The following is an 8,161-nucleotide window of genomic DNA, read 5'->3' as shown; positions in this document are numbered from 1 at the left end:
ACCGGCTATCACCCGGTTACTCAACCCTGCACCTCAGAGGCTGCTGCTCTATATACATAGACATGGAATCACTGGCCACTTTAATAATGGATCTCTAGTCACTTTAATACTGTTTACATACTGCTTTACTCATCTCATATATATATACTGTATTCTATACTTCTGTATTTTAGTCAATGTCACTCCAACATTGCTCGTCCTAATATTTATATATTTCTTAATTCCATTCTTTTACTTTTAGATTTGTGTATTATTGTGAGTTGTTAGATACTACTGCACTGTTGGAGCTAAGAACACAAGCATTTTGCTACACCTGCAATAACATCTACTAAATATGTGTTTGTGACCAATGAAATTAGATCGAGTGTTTTACTTGAGAATGTCTATTTTTTTTTCAGATAGTGGTCGAAATAGGAAAACAATGGTTCAGATGCATTGGCACTTTGCATGAGTCACTATTTCTTCTTAAAATAATATAAATTGTTTAAAAAAAAGTTTGGTGTAGTTTACACCCGTGTTTGTGTTTATTTACTGCACAGGACCCAAACGCATTCGAAAAATGTTAACTGAAATTATGATTTTTCACTTCAATGTCTCGAATATGGCTTGGAACTAAATTATTCTAAATTCGAATTAATTTGGTTGGAGGTAATGATTCTCATTTATTGTGTAATGTATATCACCTGTGGTAAGCTGCAGGTGCCTATAGGTGAAAATAGCCATTCAACCAGTTTTGAAAAGAATAATAATGCCAATATATTTGACTGCCTCTGTATGCCATTGGAACATGACATGACTGCATGTTGTGAATGCTGTATATGGGCTTTATCTAGTCTGTAGTTTGTAGTTGTCTGTGTAGTTGTCATGGACACAAGCCGAAGACCACATGCAGGGGAGGTTCCACGGAATCCAAGTGTCACTTGTTTCAAGCAGTGGCGGTCAGTGACGTTTAAGATGAGGGAGGGCAACAAAAAAAAAATTAAATGAGCATGGCCTTATTTCTATTACAGCATATTGGATGACTGTCATTCATAGTCCATTCGCCCAGTTCAGTGTAACATGGATAGGTTTAGGCTACAACATGATACTAGAGTGTTCCCTATCCAAACCACGAGGTTGCTACTACCTAGTTTATGAAAGAAAGTTTACAACGTAGGTGCATAGCTCGAGAGAAAAATTCACTCTGGCTATCTACTCCGATTTCAGAGCACTCTCGTCTGAGTACCAGAGAGCAGAATAACTGATGAATTTATGAATGCTCAACACTCATTGAATATGACAGATGTCAGTAAACTTTGGTAAAAAAAAAACTTAATTAAATTGTTGTCAGCAGCACAATTACAGACACTAACGCTCTGGATAACATGACATCAGCCTAAGCGGCTCTGCTAGGGTGAGTACAATGGTCAGAGTGAGGTGTTCTCTCATTTGTTTCTGGATGTAGATAGACAATTTTAGCCAATTAGCTTGGGTGCTTGACTGCAGTTGTGAGGTCAGAACACTCGATCAACCTTACTGAACACTCCAAAAAGAGACACGCTCTGAATGTACAAAACGGACAGTCTGACAAGACTGAGCACATTATGGCCGCACTCTGGCACTCCAGAATTAATTTTGCGAACACACCCAAGGTGACAGACAGTGACACATTCAATACAGCCTTGCACACTCTTGCCTGCATCTAGCTGATTTAGGGTGAATTCATTGGTACAACAGTTGCAAACAAGTTTCTATTGGACAAACTCAGATATGTTTATCCCCGTTTAATTCCGTTTAAGAAACATTTTTCAACAGAATCTGCTGAATTAATACACCCCCGATCACTTTCATAGCAGCCACATACAGCTCATTATGTAATTCCTTCTCGCAACTATCTACGCGCTCTCCTCCTCTCACCTTTCCCCTTCGCTTGTGGACTTCAGTGCCCCTCACATCAGATGTCTGTGACCAGGCGAAAAAACCTTTCCAAGCCAAACCTTCATATCGCGACCACTAACTGCTACACACAGCCTACATTGTTGTCACGTCATAGACAATCACCATAGTTACTGGAACTAACGCCTTAGTAAACCTGCTACAATCATGCAGTACAGTCAGCAGCAAGCAGTTTAGCAATTACACCGGTGGGCCCGTTTACAATAAATGAAGAAAACCACCTTGACTTGGAAGAGTTCCAGTGTTAGATAGCCATAGCCAGCTAGCTAACATAGCATCCCTCTCTGTTGGATAGCCATAGCCAGCTAGCTAACATAGCATCCCTCTCTGTTGGATAGCCATAGCCAGCTAGCTAACATAGCATCCCTCTCTGTTTGATAGCCATAGCCAGCTAGCTAACATAGCATCCCTCTCTGTTGGATAGCCATAGCCAGCTAGCTAACATAGCATCCCTCTCTGTTGGATAGCCATAGCCAGCTAGCTAACATAGCATCCCTCTCTGTTGGATAGCCATAGCCAGCTAGCTAACATAGCATCCCTCTCTGTTGGATAGCCATAGCCAGCTAGCTAACATAGCATCCCTCTCTGTTTGATAGCCATAGCCAGCTAGCTAACATAGCATCCCTCTCTGTTGGATAGCCATAGCCAGCTAGCTAACATAGCATCCCTCTCTGTTTGATAGCCATAGCCAGCTAGCTAACATAGCATCCCTCTCTGTTGGATAGCCATAGCCAGCTAGCTAACATAGCATCTCTCTCTGTTGGATAGCCATAGCCAGCTAGCTAACATAGCATCCCTCTCTGTTTGAGCCTGGTGTTGGTGAGTAGGCTGTAATTTATGCTTTCAGTATTCATTCTCTGATCCTTTGATTGGGTGGACTACATTTCAGTTCATGCCGCAAGAGCTCTGATAGGTTGGAGGACGTCCTCCGTAAGTTGTCATAATTACTGTGTAATTACTCTTCTATGGAAGAGGGTGAGAACCATGAGCCTCCTAGGTTTTATATTGAAGTCAATGTACCCAGAGGAGGATGGATGCTAGCTGTCCTCCAGCTACACTATGGTGCTACCTTACAGAGTGCTGTTGAGGCTACTGTACATATTCATTGCAAAACAGAGTGTTTTAAATATTTGGTGATGTAAATATAGTTAGTATAGTTTTATCTAAAAAAAGATAACTTTAATGTTTCATTATTTTTATTTTTTAAATGAAATTCTCTATGGAGGATGGCCCTTCCCTTCCTCCTCTGAGGAGCATCCACTGTTTCACAGCCATGTATTTTATGTTGTTTTGTATAAACAGCGGCATCACGCAGCACCTTTATCGTGCACGGTGCATAGCGTTGATTATTCCTCCCTTCCAAAGTCCCTCCATCTGTCCCTGTTTATCTGGCCTGGGCCTCTTCCCCCCCTACCCCTGACAGAGCCTAAAGCTAGCAGGGGGTCTTGGCCTCACACCCACCCTCTGATTGAGCTCTTCCACACAGAACTAGTCTTCTATAGCTTTTTGATAGGCTTTCAATCCCCACGCCACTGACAAGGTTTTCATTGGGAGGAGTAGGAGTTGTGGCTTTTTCGGTGTTGGGGCGAGGGGCTTACTGTGGAGATTTAGGGAGGGGGTGCAGAGGTGATTTTGGGGGGAAGGGAGGGAGGAGGGATAGAGAGGGTGGAGGGATAGAGGGAGGGAGGGTGGAGGGATAGAGGGAGGGAGGGTGGAGGGATAGAGGGAGGGAGGGAGGGAGGGCGGAGGGAAGGAGGGAGGGAGGGATAGAGGGAGGGAGGTAAGAGTGGAGAAAGGAAAAACTAGAGCAGATGGGTCTGATTGTGCTCTCTACGCAAATTAAGGAGCGAGACATCTGCAGGAGAAGCATACTGGTGGTCTGAGCTCAGGCAATTAAGAGAGGAGGGGAGAAAAAGGAGAGGAGAAGACAGTCTTGCCTGCCGTTGCATAGAGATGAAGCGAGGCTCACATTACAATGAGGAGCGTGACAATAGGGGGAGCCGGTGAGGAGGACGGGGGGGAGGGGGGGGATTAATGTACGGAGGAAGGGAAGAGAGAGGAACAGTTAGCAATACAACACTCTGGACCCTTTAGTGGAGGTTTCAGACTATAGAGTTATAAAGCCCAAAGGAGTAGCTGATTAGACTGAAACCCCAAACAGAACCAATCAGCTACTCCTTTAGGCTTTAGAACTCTAGTCTGAAACCCCAGAACCAGAGTTATAAAGCCTAAAAAGAGTAGCTGATTGGTTCTGTTTGGGGTTTCAGACTAGAGTTATAAAGCCTAAAGGAGTAGCTGATTGGTTCTGTTTGGGGTTTCAGACTAGAGTTATAAAGCCTAAAAGAGTAGCTGATTGGTTCTGTTTGGGGTTTCAGACTAGAGTTATAAAGCCTAAAGGAGTAGCTGATTGGTTCTGTTTGGGGTTTCAGACTAGAGTTATAAAGCCTAAAAGAGTAGCTGATTGGTTCTGTTTGGGGTTTCAGACTAGAGTTATAAAGCCTAAAATAGTAGCTGATTGATTCTGTTTGGATTTCAGACTAGAGTTATAAAGCCTAAAAGAGTAGCTGATTGGTTCTGTTTGGGGTTTCAGACTAGAGTTATAAAGCCTAAAATAGTAGCTGATTGATTCTGTTTGGATTTCAGACTAGAGTTATAAAGCCTAAAAAGAGTAGCTGATTGGTTCTGTTTGGGGTTTCAGACTAGAGTTATAAAGCCTAAAAAGAGTAGCTGATTGGTTCTGTTTGGGGTTTCAGACTAGAGTTATAAAGCCTAAAAAGAGTAGCTGATTGGTTCTGTTTGGGGTTTCAGACTAGAGTTATAAAGCCTAAAGGAGTAGCTGATTGGTTCTGTTTGGGGTTTCAGTCTAGTTATAAAGTGTTTCCTTCTCTCCTCTCTCTCTTCTCCATTTGAAACCAGAGGTCAAAGGTCCATTCAGTGTTGTGGATTTAATTTGGAGCTGCGTTTACTTATTCTTGGTCCCCTCTCCCCCTCTATCCCTCCGTCCCCCCCTCTCTGTTTCAGAGAAGTGAGGTGACAAAGCGAGGTCTTCCATGGGATTATTCCCTTTAACCTAGGCTTTATGTAGTGATCTGGTGCTGGGGGACATGTGGGGCAGGAGAAGAATGCAGGTAGGGTGTTTACAGGCTAGGTCACGCAGGCCTCTCCAGGCATGTATGTGTGCAACAATGCAACTCACAGCACAGATTTGCATAACTCTACGCTAAACAACAAAATCCCGGGTTGTTTCAGATAATTGGGGCCGCTAACTGTAATGCAATTGTTTGTGTTAGTAGGCCTCTCCTTTTGCACTAAACAAACTAGCGACCAATTATTCTACACTAATTATCCCACGGGGTGGCTGTGGGTAATATTTCCAGATTAGTCTACATGGGTGAGTATCAAAGTTTGTATGTACCATGTTTTGTCAGAGATTTTAGGAATAAGGAGAATAATTTGTGTTACAAAAACAGGGTAGCCACTTGCATTAAACGAACTACTGAGCTTTTCTGCGTGTGCGGCTGATGATGTTTGTTTTTCTCCAGTATGAACTGAAACCACATACACTATATATACAAAAGTATGTGGACATCCCTTCAAATTAGTGGATTTGGGCAATTTCAGCCACACCCGTTGCTGATAGGTGTATAAAATCGAGCACACAGCCATGCAATCTCCATAGACAAACATTGCCAGTAGAATGGCCTTACTGAAGAGCTCAGTGACTTTCAACGTGGCACCATCATAGGACGCCACCTTTCCAACAAGTCAGTTCGTCAAATTTCTGCCCTGCAAGAGCTTCCCCGGTCAACTGTAAGTGCTGTTGTTGTGAAGTGGAAACAAGCTCACCGAGTGCTGAAGTGTGTAGCGCGTAACAATCGTCTGGCCTCGGTTGCAACACTCACTACCGAGTTCCAAACTGCCTCTGGAAGCAACGATTGGAATGGTGTAAAACTGACCACCATTGGACTCTGAAGCAGTGGAAAGGCATTTTCTGGAGTGATGAATCACCATCTGGCAGTCTGACGGACGTTTCTGGGTTTGGCGAATGCCAGGAGAACACTACCTGCCAGAATGCATAGTGCCAACTGTGAAGTTTGATGGAGGGGGAATAATGGTCTGGAGCTGTTTTTCATGGTTCGGGCCTCTTAGTTCCAGTGAAGGGAAATCTTAACGCTACAGCATACAATGACAATATGGCAACAGTTTTGGAACACCCTTTCCTGTGTGAGCATGACAACGCCCCGTGCGCAAAGCGAGGTCCATACAGAAATGGTTGGTCGAGATCCGTGTGGAATAACTTGACTGGCCTGTACAGAGCCCTGACCGCAACCCAATCGAACACTTTTGATATTAATTGGAACGCCGACTGAGAGCCAGGCCTAATCGTCCAACATCAGTGCCCGACCTCACTAATGTTATTGTGGATGAATCTCAGCAATGTTTCAACATCTAGTGGAAAGCCTTCCCAGTGTAGTGGAGCCTGTTATAGCAGCGAAGGGGAGACCAACTTCATATTAATACCCATGATTTTGGAAGGAGATGTTCAACCAACAGGTGTCCACATACTTTTGGTAATGTAGTGTCCCTATAGCTGAATGTTATGAATTTTGCTAGTCACATAATAAAATTTCTGTTCTACTTAAATGACCATGTGTGACAAAACAAAATATGTTATCAATCAAATATATTTATAAAGACTTTTAACATCAGCAGTTGTTCCAAAGTGCTTTACAGTAACCAACCTATGCAGCCCCTAATTGGCCTAACCAAGGGACAAGTTATAGTAAACGATTCCTCCTATGAGCAAAATACTCTGCAGAAGAAGAAAGTCCCAATGACTCCCTATTGTTCCAGAAAACCCTTAGAGCTGTTACCTCATCAATACACCCAGAGAGCCCTCAGAGCTGCTGCCTCGTCAATACACCCAGAGATCCCTCAGAGCTGCTGCCTCGTCAATACACCCAGAGAGCCATGAGCTGCTGCCTCGTCAATACACCCAGAGAGCCCTCAGAGCTGCTGCCTCATCAATACACCCAGAGAGCCCTCAGAGCTGCTGCCTCATCAATACACCCAGAGAGCCCTCAGAGCTGCTGCCTCATCAATACACCCAGAGAGCCCTTAGAGCTGTTACCTCATCAATACACCCAGAGAGCCCTCAGAGCTGTTACCTCATCAATACACCCAGAGAGCCCTTAGAGCTGTTACCTCATCAATACACCCAGAGAGCCCTCAGAGCTGTTACCTCATCAATACACCCAGAGAGCCCTCAGAGCTGCTGCCTCGTCAATACACCCAGAGAGCCATGAGCTGCTGCCTCGTCAATACACCCAGAGAGCCCTTAGAGCTGTTACCTCATCAATACACCCAGAGAGCCCTCAGAGCTGCTGCCTCATCAATACACTCAGAGAGCCCTCAGAGCTGCTGCCTCATCAATACACCCAGAGAGCCCTCAGAGCTGCTGCCTCATCAATACACCCAGAGAGCCCTCAGAGCTGCTGCCTCATCAATACACCCAGAGAGCCCTCAGAGCTGTTACCTCATCAATACACCCAGAGAGCCCTCAGAGCTGCTGCCTCATCAATACACCCAGAGAGCCCTCAGAGCTGCTGCCTCATCAATACACCCAGAGAGCCCTCAGAGCTGCTGCCTTATCAATAGACTGAGACACTGGATCTTTCTCTCTGCACTAATCTGGAGGTGTCTTCACCTACTCAAGCACATCTCTCCCAAGAGAGACACCTCTCATCGGACCAGCTAGACAGACACCTCTCAAGTGTGAGACACTACTAAACTGGATTCAAAGGGGTGTAAGGCTGTGAGGTCACCATCCAACTCAAAGCACTCAGTGACAACAACATCAATGAAGAGACCAAGGCCAGTTCAGTTCACAGAGCCTCTCTGGTCCCTACAGCTATCTATGGTCATAATGAATCCTTGCGGGATCCATTCACAGAGCCACTCTGGTCCTTACAGCTATCTATGGTCTTAATTAATCCTTGTGGGATCCATTCACAGAGCCACTCTCCTAGTCAGTCAGATTTAACAAGCCCTGTGTCTCTGTTTACTCATCAGGGAGATTCCCAAAGTTCCAAAGGCTGTTGTTCAGGAGGTCCTGTATTGTAGTTCAGGAGGTCCTGTATTTTAGTTCAGGAGGTCCTGTGTTTAGTTCTGGAGGTCCTGTATTGTAGTTCAGGAGGTCCTGTATTGTAGTTCAGGAGGTTCTGTA

Source organism: Oncorhynchus mykiss, chromosome 14 (genome assembly GCF_013265735.2).
Source record: "Oncorhynchus mykiss isolate Arlee chromosome 14, USDA_OmykA_1.1, whole genome shotgun sequence".
In the NCBI taxonomy this organism is placed as follows: domain Eukaryota; kingdom Metazoa; phylum Chordata; class Actinopteri; order Salmoniformes; family Salmonidae; genus Oncorhynchus; species Oncorhynchus mykiss.
Note: the sequence above shows the minus strand (reverse complement) of the source record.